The 19,059-nt window shown below is 42.8% G+C and overlaps 1 protein-coding gene across 3 annotated transcripts in view; it reads right to left on the reverse strand.

The window, feature by feature from the left end:
- EXOC4 (exocyst complex component 4) overlaps positions 1–19,059 on the reverse strand; it is a 634,239-nt gene that overhangs the window by 130,919 nt on the left and 484,261 nt on the right. The window lies entirely within an intron of this gene.

Raw genomic sequence — 19,059 nt, forward strand, 5'->3', positions numbered from 1 at the left:
CTGCAGCCAGGGAGTTGCAGCGCTGGCTGAGCTTTGTAAGTGTGGACACCGTGTAAGTTGCAGCGCTGTAACCCCCTCACCAGCGCTGCAACTTGCAAGTGTAGCCAAGGCCAGAGAGACTAAATGCCTTGCCCCAGATCACAAAGAGAATCTATGGCAGAGCCAGGGATTGAACCCAAGTTTCCCTGAGTCCCAGTCCAGTGCCTTAAACATAAGGCCATCCTTCCTCTTGGCTCTTGTGCACAGATGTACACAAGGAGAAGGCTCTTTGCTTCCCCTCTCCCTCTAAGCACAGGACCAGCCACAACCAGGCTCAATGAACAAAATGGAAGACACTCAACCTAATGTTTAACAGCAAGAAAAAGGAGAGCATACTGAACAATTAAGCATGCATACAACACAGCCACAAGAGTCACAAGGATACTACTACTTAGCATATGCTCAGTGCTTCATTTTTTAACGATGTAACCAAATTATGACAGGGAAGTGAAGGAAAACTGGAATGTGTCACTATGGGGTCTGGGGCAAAAAAATGGCTGCTACCTTGTGAGAGTCACGCACCCAGACAGGCATCAATACAAAGGCCTAGACAGCTATAGAATGACTATGATCCAGCTTCAACCTGAAGCTAATTGAAATTCAGAGGGTGCAAGATCATCTGAAACAAAATAGCAAAAAAAGAATCTATCAGTTCCACACAGCTATATAAATTAGCCCAGCTGAGTTTCAAGGTCAGTAAGAAGCCACCTCACCTAAATTAACAGAGATCATTTGTCAGAGTTTGGAGAGATTGTCAGTTATCTTATTTTAAAGAGTCTCATTTGTAAATGCATACTCTTGGGAGGACAAGTGAGGATAAGTCACTAGTGAGGTAGGCTGGATGGACCCTAGAGGCACAGGTCACTCAGACTTCACCTTACAGCTGGGTGTTTCAATTTTCTGTCCATCAAGCTTTTTAATCTTCATTAACCCAAATATGCCTCTAATACTGTTCAGTGCTTTGAAGTTTCCACATGTGAAGGATTCCCTCTGAGGGAACGGGGATAGAGCAGAGCCATACACGAGTCAACAGTGTGCCCTAGTTGCCAAGAAGGCTAACAGCATTTTGGACTGTATAAGTAGGAGCCTTGTCAGCAGATCGAGGGATGTGTATCATTCCCCTCTATTTGGCATTGGTGAGGCCTCATCTGGAGTACTGTGTCCAGTTTTGGGCCCCACACTACAAGAAGAATATGGAAAAACTGGAAAGAGTCCAGCGGAGAGCAACAAAAATGACTAGTGGGCTGGAGCACATGACTTATGAGAAGAGGCTGAGAGAACAGGGGTTATTTAGTCTGCAGAAGAGAAGAATGAGGGGGAATTTGATAGCTGCTTTCAACTACCTGAAAGGGGGTTCCAAAGAGGATGGATCTAGAACATTCTCAGTGGTAGCAGATGACAGAACAAGGAATAACGGTCTGAAGTAGGGGAGGTTTAGGTTGGATATTAGGAAAAACTTTTTCACTAGTAGGGTGGTGAAGCTCTGGAATGGGTTACCTAGGGAGTTGGTGGAATCTTCTTCTTTATAGGTTTTTATGGTCAGGCTTGACGAAGCCCTGGCTAGGATGATTTAGTTGGGGATTGGTCCTGCTTTGAGCAGGGGTTGGACTAGGTACCTCTTGAGGTCCCTTCCAACCCTGATATTCTATGATTCTAAGAGGGTGCTGGGATGGTTAAAATGGATTCAAATTACAGTGGGAGCCACTACAAAATATCAACATTGGCAACTGCAGCGTAGTTATAGCTGTGTCAGTCCCAGGATAGTAGAGAAACAAGGTGGGTGACATCATATCTTTTATTGAGATATTTCTGTGATGTTTTCTGTATTTTGATTAAAAAATAAAGACCACAGTAAATTTAATAGCCACAGGATGTATATGCTGATATTTTTTTAATGGCAACCACTCGAAAAATGGCTTTGTGCAAGTAGTCTTAATTAGTTTATAAAAAAGCAAGTTACAAAAGAGTGATTACAATAGCTCAGGGCAAATCTGCAGTAGTCTCTCTTTAAAATGAGGATGTCTGAGAGGAGAGAAAGGAAAACAAGTATAAAAATACCCCAATACACTTTTCAAAAGCCAAACATCAGCTGTATTTTCTGGATAGAGTTCTATAACTCAGCAGACAGTTACACTTTTGCCAATCTCTTATTACAATTATTCCAGTTATAACATGTCACACGCAGTCTGGTCCTGTCAGAGTAGGGCCTAGAGATTATCATTGACAGCTATGACTAATGGGCCATCAACAACTAACATCTCCTAGAGAGTCGCCCTCAGGTAGGAGCAGTTGGGTTCTACAAGTTTATGTTGATCTTCATTTACACCCCAGTGCCCGCAAACAAAGACAATCCTAGAGCTGACTGGAGGATGACAATTCCATCTTGCTGAAACTTTTGAGGTTTCAGAATTTGTTCTTATTCTGCACTGGATCAAAACCAAAACCTTGCAAATGTTTTCACAAAAACGGAATTGTGTCAAAATGTCTGTTTTCGGACCAAAGCGTGGTGGGTGGGCGTCTGCTTGATTCAGAGCAGTTTGTGAATCTGAGTCTCCCATACCCCAGAGCAGTGACCTATTTGTGAGGCTATATAGTGTGAGAGTCTGTCTCCCTGCCCCCCTCCCTTCCTTATGAAAACGTTGTCAAAACAAACAGGGCTGTGAAATGTTTTGGTTTCAACAAAACATGTTCTGACCAGCACTGGACAGAGCTCTTCTGAATATAATCAGCAATACTTTCTCTGTTCTTTCCATGCACAATTTAGTTAGTACAGGGGCAAGTAACCTATGGCATGCATGCCGAAGGCAGCACGCGAGCTGATTTTCAGTGGCACTCACACTGCCCGGGTCCTGGCCACTGGCCCGGGGGGCTCTGCATTTTAATTAAATTTTAAATGAAGCTTCTTAAACATTTTAAAAACCTTATTTACTTTACATACAACAATAGTTTAGTTATATATTATAGACTTCTAGAAAGAGATCTTCTAAAAAAGGTTAAAATGTATTACTGGCATGTGAAACCTTAGAGTAAATAAATGAAGACTCGGCACACCACTTCTGAAAGGTTGCCGACCCCTGAGTTTGTAAGTAAACAGAGAGGTTACAGTAGTGAGCAGGGCTGTACAGTACTTAGTGTAAAAAGAAAAAACCTGTATTTCAAACAACATCAACCCAAATTCCCTTAGCCTTGTGACATATTCAGGTATTAAAGCTAGAGTGACCAGATGTTAAGGGGAAAATATCAGGAACGCCGCAAGGGGGGAGGGTTTTGGGTTTTTTTGTTTATTTGTTTTTGTATTTTACACTCACCTGTCTGGGAGTTCGGCAGCAATTCGGCAGAGAGCCCTTCAGTCATGGACGGTCTTCGGTGGTATTTTGGCAGGGGTAATAAACCTTGCCACCAAAGACAGAAGCACCCGCCACCAAAATACCGCTGAAGACCGTCTGCGACTGAAAGACTCACCACCGAATTGCCGCTGAAGACCAGGAAACAAAATATCGAGACAAATGGCGTCCCAACCATACTCTGTTCAGGACGCGGAATAACTCCTCAAAATTGGGACAGTCCTAGTTTTATCGGGACATCTGGTCACCTTAGTTAAAGCTGTCTGCACTTAATTCATAGCTTCATAGATTTTTAAGTCCAGAAAGGATCACTTTGATTCTAGTGTCACCTCCTACATAAACAGGCCACAGAACATAAAATTCATAGAGACTTTTTACCATTTATACTAGTGGTGGGTAACCTGCGGCCTGCATGCGGCCCATCAGAGTAATCTGATTTCGCACTGCAGGTTGCCCACCACTGATTTATACCCTTTGTCGACTTTTTGCATTTTCCACAGCTAGGACAACGGCACTTCAGTGGTGACTGTGTTTCTAATCAGCTATACTTGCTGATGGTTCAGGGAGCAATACTAGCACAAAATGGCCATCTCTTGGTTCACAACATACCAGATGGATTTTTAACATCCTAACAATCCACCAAAAAGCCACGGAAGAGGAGAAAGACTTGTGTGTTGGTTTTGGGGATGAACAGATATGAAGGGGAATTTACTCAACACATAGTCTGGTGTTCTACACATCGAACAGCCAAGCAGATTATGACTTTCCTTGCATTTACTTACTGGATTATTTTGCGAAAAAAGTCGACAACAGTTTGCTCTGACTATCTCATAGCCTATATCCAAGCTGCATCAGTTAGTGGTGCTCGGTTACATAAACCACATAGTGCTCCTGTTCTGGTTCAACCAACATAGCCCTTATGATCGAGAAATGGTACAGAAGAAGCCACTAGGTCTCATAGTAATTACTACCTCTCCCTAGGAGACTGCAGGATTTATGGGCTGGGTGCAATGTTTAAATGGTGTTTTCTCTTGCACATATATACAAATGCCCAGATTTAGCAAACCTTACTCATGTTGAATAGCATATCACTCCATAAGTGATCCCATTGTGGGACCATTTGCAAAATAAGGTGCTTCTCAATGTGTGTAATGGTATCAGAATCTGGATCAAGATAAATGCATGTGCATATGCCATCCTAGCTGAGGAAAGGTGTGGATATAGTGCCTTCTCTGGTTTACTCACTAACTGTACTGGATCTCTGGCAAGGTGTTGGTGTTAAGAAACAAGTGCCATCCCATATAAAATATGTGATGCATTTATGGTCTGTAATTTTCTGTCCTCAACAACAGCCACTGCCACAAAGCAACCTAGTGTATGATCAGTCCTAGATCCCGTAATAGCGGATTCAGGTCCTTGGCTGGCTCATTTAACCACCTCCGTGCCAGAGCTCAGGTGATGAGTTTTGGCAATGCTGTGCCATTACTGTGTTAATTAGCAGAGTGCCAAAGCGTACAAGACATACTCTTGCCTTAGAAGTGAATACTTGAATGCACAAGCTTAAAACTGCTGGTAAAACTCAAATCTCTCAAAAGTTTGCAGAAAATTTACTACAAATGGGGCAAAAGCCCTGCTGAAACAGATTTATTGTCAAATCTGCATTCAAATTCTTTCCTTCGGAAAGAAAACAGATCTGGTTTGGTGGAAAACCTATTGATAAATTTCAGAGTAGCAGCCATGTTAGTCTGTATCAGCAAAAAGAACGAGAAGCCCTTGTGACATCTTAGAGACTAACAAATTTATTTGAGCATAAGCTTTGCTGGGCTAAAACCCACTTCATCGGATGCAGGGAGTGGAAAATACAGTAGGAAGATATATACACACAAAAAACATGAAAAAATGGGTGTTGCAATCAATTAAAGTGGGCTATTATCAGCAGGAGACAAAAAACTTTTGCAGTGATTATCAGGATGGCCCCTTTCCAACAGTTGACAAGAAGGTGAGAGTAACAGTAGGGGGGAAATTAGCATGGGGAAATAGTTTATATTAAAAGTCAGGTCATTTTGCTCAGAATAGCATGCTAAAAATACACACACACAGAAACTTTTCTCACTACAGATAAACTCTGAACTAGACATGTTATGGAAAATTTTTTGTTTCATTTATATCTGTCCTCTCCTTCACCCACTCATGACAGGATGGATAGGATGTACTGGAATGTTGGTGGCATCCATCCTGATGTCAAGAGACACCTTATATATGATCCCAGCAGTAGCAGAGCTGCCATAAAAGACCAGACAGGAATTCTCAGCCCAGGTGGGTAGACAGACTGGGTCACAGGCCAGGATAATAAGCCACAAGCACAGAATACAGCAGCCAAGCCTCCTTCTTAGTGGAATCAACCAATTTACCCTCCTCCTCTTCCTCCTCTGCACTGCAGGCAGAGAGCCGTCCACCTCACACTTACCTTCCACAGAGCAAAAGCCTCAAGTCCTCTCTTCTAACCACACTTTTCCTTTCGCAGCCTAATGGATACTGGGTTATACTCTTGGACACAGCACCCCAATTACAAACTATTATACTTTATCAACAGAATTTGTCCACAGGCTCAGAAAATGCCCAAATCAACCCCCAAAAAAGAAGCCAAACCATTATTCAATTGCAGTTCACAGTGTCTACCATCTAGTGATGAATGTTCCCGTGTGAACTTGCTGCAGTGAATAAAAATGATTGGAAGTCAGCTCTTACGCTAGAATTTAGTTACTATCCATCTTATAACCCAGAGAAAAGAAACTGCATGAGTTGCATGCTTGTAAACCTGTTTTAGAAATACTCATATGCTCTGCTGGAACATGTGTAAGAGGTAGGTCTTTTCCCCTCACCCTCTTTAAAGAAAAAATTCATAGAAATCAGAGATGGAAGAGACCTATCGGGTCAATTCATTACAAGCCATGTCTAATAATGAAGGAAATTCCATTGCTCAGGATATTTAAAACTAGACTGACCAAAGCACTGGAATACATGCAGTCATGGGCAATCCTGCTTTTACAGCTCTTTTCCATCTCTAACTACTATGATTCCCTGACAGTCGCCACTTCCAGAACAGATGGCTCTCTCCTGTATCTTTTAGAGTTCTCCCAGGCAGTTAGGGATTGCACAAAATAAGCATTTTGTTTTGTCTTTTGCTCATCCATTATTTCCCCCATGCTAATGACAGTCAAGTTATTGTCCTGTGAATAAATCCATTTAGGCTTAAGCAATGCTGGTTGCAAGGGAGGAATCGAGGGAGCAGGGGAAGTCAAACTTTGCACCAGCAGAACACGGGTACACTCATCCACAAAACATTCATCCATTAACCAAACAGCAGCATTTTCAAACCCAGCAGGGTCACACCAGAGCCCTGCTGGGAAACAGAAATTAACTTAGAATGGAGACAATTTGTCTTTAGCCTGCTGTAATATTTGCAAGGACTCTCTGGTGATGCAATGTTGATAAGGGCAGCGATTGCTCCAACAACTGAGTCACATAAAACAAAAGCTTATCAGGGAGCCAGGTGACACTCAAGAGTGGTGCAGCATCTTCCAACCTCTGAGCCATGTGCTTCAAAATGAAGAAAGAGCAGAGGAGAAATTTACCTCTCTCAGCAATGCGCAGGTGAAAACAATGGCAACAGATTTAACTCAATTCCACTGATGAAGATCAATTATGCTAACTCAGTGAATTGTTTGGCTTTTTTAAAAAAGGTATTGGAGAGTGGAGCATTCTGGCTATCCAGAGAAAGACCAGGCCGGGATGGAATGCAGCCTTGATGATGAAGAGGCGATGAGATCGGTGGGTTGTGGGACACTTGGGATTAGGGAATAATGTTGACAAAATGAAGCAGGCCAGTTGACTCAATTACTGAAGTTGAAGCAGAGCTTAAAGCAGTCCGGTGCTGTTGTCGGGTCAGAACAGAAAGTAACGAGTTTGTTTCCACATTAGGGAGGAAATCGTTTGTTTAAAAATGCTTATAAGAGCTTAAAAGGGAAGCAGGGCCAAGGATGTGTTATACAAAGCACCATCACTTTGCACTTTGAGATCCTTAGATGGAAGGTAACACAAGTGCTTCACAAATTGATGGATTAAGCCTCCCAACCTGTCTGTGAGTAGGTAAAACTCTATGTGACCGATGGGGGAAATGGAGTCACAGAAAGGGTAAGCAACTTGCTCAAAGACATGCAAGTCAGTGACAGAGCTGTGGGAAAACCAACCCCCACCTACCAAAACATGGGAATCCTGACTCCTAATCCTGTGCTGCAACCACAACACCCTCCTTTTAATATTTTGCATCAGCTGCTGAGTCAATCCCATTGTGAAATGGCGTTTGTCAGTCAGCTCATGCAGACCCTGAAAGTCTGCTCAGCAATGGGTCTGAACAGCGATGCATCAGAGTCTTACAAGATGCTCCTCTAATGGCAGTACTGCCAAACCCAAGAATTCAAAAATAAACAGATGACAAACAAAATATGTGTGTGAAATTTATTTTCAGCCTAAAATGTACCCAGTGTATTACAGAAGCAGCAAGGGGAACTTCACACCAAGGACATGCTCCAGTAGGCTAAGCAGAATGGTGGCAGCATGTTGTGCTGTTATCTGAAGGACAGAGATCAAGATGAAGCGAGTTCCCTTGCCAATAGGAGAAGCTGCTAGCGGTGTAAGCTCTGCACTGAGGAGAGTGGAGGAAGTGCCTGGTATCGCAAAGAAGTAAATCCCTTTCCTCACTGAGCCGTTGATAAGCTGCATCTAGCCCTCTTTCAACATACTGTAAAGAGGGTCAGCTCAAAGTGAGGTCTAAACTGTGGGAGGAGGGGTCTGACTAAAAGGAAAACATTATTGTTCTCCTTCCAGAAGAGTCACCTCCTCCACTTCTTGCGGAGTGAGACCAATATGGGGGAGGGGAAAGCCAGTGAAGAGAAATATGGTGACAGTAACAGGGCCTTACATTTTCAAGTGTCCACTGGGATCAGAGATTTTCTTGCAGGCCCTGAGAGCAGAGCAGTTGACTAAAACACTGGCCCACTACATTGAAGGAGTGAACTGAATTACTGCAGCTCCAATAGCCTTTCCCTTGCAGTTTTATCAGGTGTGACCAGAGTGTGTTAGATCGAATCTAAACTTCCCTTCTTACACACCTTTCTTTGCTCCAAAGCTGCAAACAGAGCAGGGAGAGGCAGATTCACCTGAGATAGTCTAGCCCACCAGGCACTGAATGACAGTATCTGGAAACAAAGCCTGGTGGAGGAAGAGATTGGGAAGAACACGTTCATACCCTAGTGTCAAATGATTCCTGTCTTCACCCTTGAGTCCCCCTTTTCCCAACTGTCATCTTGCTCCCCATTCACATTCAGACTGAGAACTTCAAAGGCAGGAGGGTACAGCCTAAATAAGTTGGTGCAGAATGGATGTAGCTGAGATTGAGATCTTGAAGGAATCAATCACAGAAACAAACCAGACCCTGTGATGAAACTGTGGATGTTTGCGATTTACAGTTGCTGAGAGCACCACTTTTGTGACACAGAAGCTGCACAGTGGCTGCCAGTTAGTCTGAGTCCTTTGAAAACAAAGTTCTTCTTATTGCTAAATAAATATATTTAGCCTTCCAAAAGACCTAGGACAAGGTCCTGCACAGGAAGCGACTAGTGGTCATGGAACAAGAGGCGAAGTATTGTTATGGACCAAAAAAGGTGGGTAAGAGCCAGAAAGAAAAGTGTAGGATGAAATGGTTAATTTTCATCATGATCAAAAGTTAATAACAAATGCATTAAGGTTTTGTACTAGGTCCCATGTTGTTCACTATATTTATTAATGATCTGGAAAAGGGGGGAGGTAGCAAAATCTGCAGATGATACAACATTATTTAAGTTAGTTGGGATTAGAGGAGACTGTGAGGAGCTTCAGACAAACCTAACCAAGCCAGGTGAATGGAGAACATGATGGCAAATAAAATTCAATGTCGAGAAATGTGAAGTAATGTACAGTGGAGGGAAAAAATAAACTACTCACACACCTTACAGGGCTCTAAATCAACTGTATCAACTCAAGAAAGGGACGTGTGTCATTGTAGATAGCTCAACGAAGATCTCTGTTCAATGTGCAGCCGTGTCAAAATAATCTAACAAGATGATAGCATGCATAAGGAATGGGATAATGAATGACATGAGAATACTACTCTGCTTTTAGATGTGGTGTGGCCTTACCTGGATACTGCGTGCAGTACTTTTCACTTCATATCAAAAGGATATTGCTGAACTAGAGGGGGCTCCACTTCCCCAGGAATCCTTCTCAATATCCTTCACTGAGCCCTGAAGGTTCCTTGGGTGAAACCCTGGTGACACTGAAGATAACGGCAAAACTTCTGGTAACAAAGGATCCTGCTATTTGAGACAAGGGTCGTTGGCTGCCCTCGTGTCCTACTGGTGTTCGAAGAATGCAACAAAGCAAAGATGCACAGAAGAATGTAGGTTCTACTTGTCAGATGGAGGGCTCTATCCTGGGAAGCAGTGACTCAGAAAAAAGATTTTGGGGTCATGGTGGATAATCAGCTGAACATGAACTGCCTGTGTGTCGCTGTGGCCAAAAAAGTTAATGTGAACCTGGGATGCATAAACAGGAATTTTGAGTAGGAGTAGAGAGGTAATTTGTGCACTGGTGCGACTGCTGCTGGAATACTGTGCCCATTTCTGGTGCCAATAGTTCAAGAAGGTTGCTGATAAATTGGAGAGGGTTCAAAGAAGAGCCATGAGAATGATCAAAGCGATGGACTCAAAGAGCTTAACAAAGAGAGTTGTGGGGCGGGGGCAGGGGAGAACTTGATTACTGTCTATAAGTATCTGCATGGGGAACAAATAGTTAACAATGGGCTCTTCAATCCAGCAGTGAAAGGTAAAATACAATCCAATGGCTGAAAGTTGAAGCTAGACACATTCAGACTGGAAATAAGGTATACATTTTGAAGAGTTAGAATAATTAACCATTGAAACAATCTACCAAGGGTCATGGTGGATTCTCCATCATGGACAATTTTTAAATCAAGACTGGATGTTTTCTTTAACAATCTGCGTTAGCAATTATTTTGGGGAAGTTCTATGGCTTATGTTATGAAGGAGGTCAGAGTAGCTGATCACAATGGTCCCTTCTGGTCTTGGAATCCGTGAATCCAGGAAGAAGTGATTTTAAAAAAAACCAACAGGTTTGTTATAAAATTAAAAGAAACGAATAAAATAGTGGCTATTAGTACTGAACTAAACTGGAATTAAGCCTGTTATTATGTACCACTATAAAAACAGGGATTTTCCTAACGCCAATATTTAAGTCTTATCCACATGTTGGTAAAATACATTAAATAATAATCAGTCAGAATATTGAAATTCATCAACCCATCACTATATTTTTATGGTTGCTCAAAACACAGACCCATAAAACGGAATACATTTAATCTTCTTTCAGTGACACACATTTGACTTACGCATAAAAGATGTACAGAAGATCTGGAAATCTCATTATTTCTACATTAAGAGAGAGTGAGCGTGTGTGCTTAGGAAAATATTATTTATACCCATGGTGAAAGCCCAGCACAGCACAGCAGGCACTCTACCAAATTCCTTCACACATCTGCCAATGCATCTGTGGCCTGGTCTACACTACACATTTAAATCGATTTAAAGAGCGTTAAATCGATTTAACGCTGTACCCGTCCACACTACAACGCCCTTTATATCGATATAAAGGGCTCTTTAAATCGATTTCTGTACTCCACCCCGACGAGAGGAGTAGCGCTAAATTCGATATTAACATATCGGATTACGGTTAGTGTGGACGGAAATCGACGTTATTGGCCTCCGGGCGGTATCCCACAGTGCACCACTGACCGCTCTGGACAGCAATCTGAACTCGGATGCAGCGGGCAGGTAAACAGGAAAAGCCCCGCGAACTTTTGAATTACATTTCCTGTTTGCCCAGCGTGGAGCTCTGATCAGCACGGGTAGCGATGCAGTCTCAAATCCAAAAAGAGCTCCAGCATGGACCGTACGGGAGATACTAGATCTGATCGCTGTATGGGGAGACAAATCTGTTGTATCAGAGCTCCGTTACAGAACACGAAATGCCAAAGCGTTTGAAAAAAAATCTCCAGGATACACAGCGCTGCGTGACAAGCGTAACGGGAAGCCAGAGACTCAAATGGACGCTCATGGATGGAGGGGGTACTGAGGACTCCAGCTATCCCACAGTCCACAGCAGTCTCTGAAAAGTATTTGCATTCTTGGCTGAGCTCCCAATGTCTGTAGGTTCAAACACAGTGTCTGGCGTGGTTCAGGGAATAGCTCCTCAGTTTCTCCGCCCCCACCACCACGTGAAAGAAAAGGGAAAGAAATCATTTCTTGACTTCTTTCAATGTCACCCTATGTGTACTGAATGCTGCTGGTAGACGCGATGCTGCAGCAGTGAAGAGCAGTATCCGCTCCTCTCCCCCTCCCCGGTGGTAGACGGTACAATATGACTGATATCCGTCGTCGCCATCAGCCCGTGAGTGCTCCTGGCTGGCCTCAGGTGAGGCTGGCCGGGGGCGCCTGGGTAAAAATGGGAATGACTCCCAGTTACTCCCAGTAGATGGTACAGAACGGTTGGTAACCGTCTTCATCATAGCAACTGGGGGCTGAGCTTCATCAGCCCCCTCCCTTTCCTGTGTAAAGAAAAGATTCTGTACTGCCTGGACTGTCATAGCCCCGGGAGGCTGCCTCCCCCTCATTTTATCTCACTAACAAGTCTCTGTTTCTTATTCCTGCATTCTTTATAACTTCATGACACAAATGGGGGGGGGACTGCCACGGTAGCCCAGGAAGGTTGGGGGAGGAGGGAAGCAACGGGTGGGGTTGTTGCAGGGGCACCCCCTGTGAATACTGACACGGAGCAGCTGTGCTCTGATACACTGGTCCTCTAGTACACTTGCCCCTTATTCTAGGCAGGACTGACTCTATTTTTAGAAACCATAAGGGAGGGATTGACTCAGTCCCAAGTGAGTCAATCCCAATTTTGCTTTTGCGTTGCGCCCCCGGCCGATTTCAGCCAGGGGCACTCATGATAGCAGCGGACAGTACAGAGGGGGAGAGATAACCGTCATCTCATTGCCAGTTTTCTCCGGCAGTAGACGGTACAGAACGACCGGTAACCATCTCTGCTATCATTGCAAAAGCAAGTGAATGCTGCTGTGTAGCGCTGGAGTATCGCCTCTCTCTCCGCGGCATCCAGTACACATACGGTGCTGGAAAAAAAAAAAGCTGAACGGGCTCCATGGTTGCCGTGCTATGGCGTCTGCCAGGGCAATCCAGGGAAAAACGGCGCGAAAGGATTGTCAGCTGATGTTTTCCCAGAGGAAGGAATGACTGATGACATTTACCCAAAACCACCCGCGACAATAATGATTCAACCCAGAATTCCAAGGGGCGGGGGAGACTGCGGGAACTATGGGATAGCTACGGAAGAGCTACCCACAATGCAACGCTTCAGAAATCGACGTTAGCCTCGGACCATGGATGCACAACGCTGAATTACTGTGCCTAGTGTGGCCGCATGAAATTGAATTTATAATATCAGTTTTATAAAACCTATTTTAGCTAATTCGATATTATCCCGTAGTGTAGACGAGGCCTCAATCTTGAGCTAGAACATTTCTTCCTGTTCCAGTTCTGAGACTCTCACAGAGCTCTGTATCAATGTACCTCAATCCTGACTTCCAGTGCTGCGCCCTTCACACAATTCTGCCAAAGCATCACAGTTTTGATCTGGAACATCCCATGCCAATGACTCAAGCATGGATTTTTAAATTTTAAAAATGTATAATTTAAAGGTTCTACATCCAAAGCAGTTGCTGTCATTTTTGAAGTTTTACAAGATTTGCCTTTTATTTGAAACAGTTTCTTTGAGTATGTATATGCAATGCAAAGCCATTACAGCTTCTAAAGCAGCCTCTGTGATTCTGTCCTTTCAAGGAGGAAAGCCAAGATAGTGGCACATGAGCAGTGGGTCTTAGACTTCATTAATCCCCAATACTTTTAAAGTGACAGCACTCTACATCACAGAGTCTATTTCTCTTTCCTGGTTCTTTATTAAGAAATATATTTGCAAGAACCCAAGATCTTGTCCTTAAAGAATTCATGTGCTCTTACTTACGCACACGCAGACCTCTCTCTCTCTTCCTGATTTCCTAACTTTGCCATGCACAAAACTGCCTGTACACACTTAAAAATAGAGGTCAAATCTTGAAGTTCTTTGTCTTCTCAGTCCGCACCCTGGCAAACCTCCCATTGAATTCAATAAGTGGGAGCTGATTAAAGACTGAGTAAGGACTTGAGGATTTCACTCTATATTAGCAGCCCCTACATATCTGACAAAGAACACATTTACAAAAGCCAATCAAGGAAAATTGCAGCAATCCATTTAGGTGAAGGTACAAAAAAGGGGCAGCGAAAGGGTCAAACAAAAACATGCTTTTATTGACCAAACCTACCTATATATTCTTATGCTAGCTTCCTAATCATTCACTAAGCACAGGAAAGATACATAAACATTTTGTTGCAATAAACTGAAAAAATAAATATCATCTATATTTAAAGGCTCTGATATTTTTCTTCCTACAGCAGCTCTCTAAAGTTGATTGAAAAAGCAATTACTGTACTCAGGTTTCTATGCCACTTCCATTTTCATTTTCCTTTCATAAAAGCCTGGTTCACGAAAACAAACCAAGAAGGAGTTGGAGGCTACATTTTATCAAGCATTTATGAGACAGCCAGGAGAAAGTAGCTGTTGGTATTGATCTAACTGAAGAACAGTGTCAATCACAAAGATCCAAAATGGCTGAGATTGTGGGATGACTGCTATTATTTATGATTATAATAAAAGTAAGTGGGGATTTAAAAAAAACGCAAAATTACGGGAACATAAGCCAAAAAAATAAGTTAATCATGGGACATGTATTGACACTTCTAACAACCTTTATATTCCCATTGTTAATGATACTAGGCAAGGACAAGGCTATAAGCAACACAGCAGTTGTCTCTCCAATGCCTAATCTCTGTCCAAACAACTTAGGGCATGAAGACAAGAGGGCTTTAGAGAGGTAGAACTACTTTATGGGGCTAAAGTTCTCACTGGAGGCAAACTTGCAATTTGCTGCAAACCCAGTTGTGAGTTGCTGCTAAGTGCCCTCAACTCTCATGGGGTTGAGCACCCTGAGTTCTTAAAGGATGTGGAGAGTGCTCATCACATCACAGGGAGGAGTCCACTGTTCTGATCTTTGGAGTCACCGATATTTATGAGCCTGTCATACAGTCCAGGGTTTCTCTTTGCAGCTCGAGTCTCTCTGTGAAGCTTGCTCATCTGTTCTTTACTGTTGTATCTATTTGCCTACTTACACAATTCTTCAGCAGCCAAGTGTCATGGATAATTCCACAAAACTCTCAGAATCCATCACTGTCATGACAAATGTCCAGACTTACCATGCATTATATGGGCAAAACAAGTCCTTTCCTATCCTCCTTTTATTGTGTTTGTGCATTAAACCGTATGAAGATATCAATATATGGAACCAGGTGAAATTAATTAATTTCTGTAGCTATGCAGGCATTACACTCAGCACCTGGACTCCAATGCCAAAAAAAGGACAGGATTGTCCTGACATGGTCTGACATGAGAAATTGAGTTGTTAATCCATTCAAGTGGACACCTGATTCCAGCTCCTTGACTACACTAAGCTGAATATTTTGACTGGCTATCTGCTGATTTTGCAAGGGCTCATCCCTGTCTCTAGAGTTCAATGCTCTGGCACTAAGTGCCCTGCATGAATGATGTCGGGAGAAGAAAGGGAACAAGACTCCTAGTTTCATCCATGTTATTGACAAGGATGCTTGACACTTCCTGAGCACATCTGATACTAGTCTTGAACACAACATCTGTCCATTTCCAACACAACATCTCAGTATGTTCTTCTACCCGCCACTCCTTACGTATGGAACATCCCCTCTGACTTAGTCTGCTAGGTCACTACCCTCCCTTCATTTTTTGATGGGGTCAGCAAACATGGACAAGGGTGGCCCAGTGGATATAGTGTACATGGACCTTCAGAAAGCTTTCAACAAAGTCCCTCACCAACAGCTCTTACGCAAACTAAGCAGTCATGGGAGAAGTGGAAAGGCCCTCTAATTGATTAGTAACTAGTTAAAAGACAGGAAACAAAAGATAGAAATAAACAGTCAGTTTTCACAATGGGAGAGGTAAATAGTGATGTCCCGCAAAGATCTGTACTGGGACCAGTGCTGTTCAACATATTCATAAATGATCTGGAAAAAGGGGGTAAATAGTGAGGTGGCAAAATTTGCAGATGATACAAAATTACTCAAAATAGTCAAGTCCAAAGCAGAATGTCAATAGTTCCAAAGAGATCTCACAAAATTGGCTGACTGAGCAACAAAATGGCAGATGAAATTCAATGTTGATAAATGAAAAATACCGCACACTGGAAAACATAATCCCAACTATACACACAAAATGATGGGAACTAAATTAGCTGCTACCACTCAGGAAAGAGATCTTGGAGTCCTTGTGGACAGTTCTCTGAAAACATCGGCTCAATATGAAGTGGCAGTCAAAAAAAGCTAACAGAATATTAGAAAACATGAGGAAAGGTTAGATAATAAGACAGAAAATATCATAATGTCACTATATAAATTAATGGTACGCCTACATCTTGACTATTGCATGTAGTTCTAGTCAACCAATCTCAAAAACGATATATTAGTATTGGAAAAGGTACAGAGAAGGGCAACAAAAATTATTAAGGGCATGCAACAGCTTCAGTATGAGAAGAGACTAAAAAGACAAGGACTGTTCAGCTTACAAAAGAGATGATTAAGAGGGGATATGATAGAGGTCTATAAAATTGTCAGTGGTGTGGAGAAAGTGAAAAAGGAAGTGTTATTACTACTTCACATAACACGGAAACCAGGAGTCACCCAATGAAATTAAAAGGCAGCAGGAACAAAAGGAATTCTTCACACAATGCAGTCAGTCACTCTGTGGAACTCATTGCCAGGGAATGTTGTGAAGGCCGAAATAATAACAGGGTACAAAAAAGAATGAGATAAGATCACAGAAAATAGATCCATCAATGGCTATTAGCCAAGATAGTCAGGGATGCAACCCCATGCTCTGAGTGTCCCTAGACTCTGACTGCAAGAAGCTGAGAGTGGATGACAATCGATGGATCACTCGATGACTGCCTGTTCTATTCGCTCCCTCTAAAGCAACTGGTATTGGCCATTGCTGGAAGACAGGGCACTGGACAAGGTGGACAATCGGTCTGATCCAGTATGGCTGATCTTAGGTTCTGATGTTAAGTTCAAATCCCTCTTGAAGATCTACTCCTACCATGACGTTTACAAGAAATTAGCCAATTCAGTAACAGCAAGTAGGGGGTTACATGGGGATAGACTACATATCTAATTAAAAAAACCCACCTTGATTTATCAATATTGTATCATCAAATCATGACCAGTCATCATTGGTAACTTGTTTCCCTTTTCCTCTACACTTTGTACATTTCATCTTGTTAGACTATAAAGTTTTCAGGGCAGGGACTGCATCCTCCTTTAGATATAAATCACAATATATGATAACCACCAGACTATACTTCCCTGGGCTCAGTGGCTCTCTCTTATCCTGAAGCCAAGTTGCACCTTCAAGCTCCATTTGATTATTAACAGCAAAGCAGATGAACAGGCATGACAGTGTAACCCAGAGAGTGGAAATTAGAAGCAAAAATGAAATCAACGAACCCCATGTTTTCCACTGTCACAGTACGTTCAGGGCGAGCGGCTCCCCTGTCATTATTTCATTACAGCAATTTCAACACTTGCTCCTGCTAAGTTATTAAAAAAACATTTTAATCATTTTCCTCATCACAGGCACAACAAACTCTCTCATTACCCAAAACGTGGAGCAGCGCCAAATGATATGGTGAGAAATTTTGCTTTAAATATCCCCCCAACACAATACCCACATGTACATCCATAAATGAAAGATCAAACAGTTCAGGAAGAAAGGAAGGTGACTTGCTGGAATCGTGGCTCTTTGAGTGTTTTGCCACTGCAAATCCCACCTCACTGTGGAACTGAGCATTTGGGTGAGAGGCTATATAAAGACCTCGTGGCTGCAGGCTCAGTTCCACTAATGGGGTGCCAGAGGCTACCACACAGTTTCCCTCCTCACCCTGTAATAAACCTCAGATATGATGGGAGACTCGTGAATCTGTTCATTTGTTTTCCCATTTAAATAAAACTGATTTCTTATAACCAAGGGACCAAAACCATTTGGCTGAGTCATTCAGTTGGATCTCTACTGCCCTTGGGCGTCAAGGCTCAAGATTCTGTGCAACACCCTCTGTCTACCACCAGATTTCCACGCCATGCCCAGTAAAGCATATAGAGAGTACTGGTGACGGGGGATTTAGCAAACTAGCTGACGGAGGCTTCCTTTTACACACAAAGAGGCAGAAATCTGACACACACAACTCTGCCAAGGCCATGATAAAAAGGGAGAAATTCTGATTCTCCAGGGGCCTCAAGTCACCATCACCGTGCTGTCCATCGGCATAAAGCAGCTCATACTCCACATCACGTGGTGTTGGAGCCTGAGTGGTAAATAGCATACTTGCTTTGGAGGGGGCTCCCACCCAGTGCAGATCTGGAAGCATTGACAGCCCTGATGCTCCTCCCCCCCTTTGATAATGTATCATCAATTCCATCTTCAGATATAGAATGTAGGCATTACTCTAGCCTCAGACTGATCAAGGGATTTGTACCTTTTTAGTTCCATTGGTCCGATTCCTTTTTATCACCTATGAAACACTGTCAGACTGAAACCACGGATCGGCAAAACGAATGCGAAGCTGCTGATAAATGCTTTTTGTCTTTCCAAGGCGAGATTATTTATGTTCAGGAGCTCTTCCTCCAGTTGCATCTAGAATGGAGCTTATTCAGGATGCAGAAGCTCACATCATTCCAGACACACATACACCTGTCTGAGCACATTACTGCTGTTTTAAACTCTTGGCTTTGGCTCCCTGTCAAAATACATTTTGCTTTGAAAGTTCTTTTCCTCTCCTTCAAGGTCCTAAATGTCTGTGGTTCATCCACCTGCCAGTTCTCTGTTTGTCTTTTGTTCTGTTCCTGGCCAATTATTAAGGTCAGAATTAGCAGGACATTTTGTTTTCTCTGGTTGTAAACTTGATTCACTGGGAGCCAGGATATTTGATAACTGTGCACCCCAGCTATGGAAGGTAGTGCCTAATGAAATAAAAAGACAGGCTGTCTGTGGCACTGGTTCAAGACCAGGACAAGGAAATGTACACATAATCAATTCACTTTAATTAAATGAGACTTTATTGGCATGATAAGCTGTACAAATGTTGCCAGAGGTGTGTTGGTGTTTGTTATAAGGTATATTTCCCAAATCTGAACCTTAGCGTCCAAAATTTGGGTACCTGCATGAAACCTCTAAGCTTAATTACCAGCTTAGATCTGATAGCCTGCCACCACCCAAAAATATAGTGTTTTGGGGCTCTCTGACCTCCCCAACCTTCCCTGGG

The sequence above is a fragment of the Chelonoidis abingdonii genome, chromosome 1, assembly GCF_003597395.2.
Source record: "Chelonoidis abingdonii isolate Lonesome George chromosome 1, CheloAbing_2.0, whole genome shotgun sequence".
NCBI lineage: Eukaryota > Metazoa > Chordata > Testudines > Testudinidae > Chelonoidis > Chelonoidis abingdonii.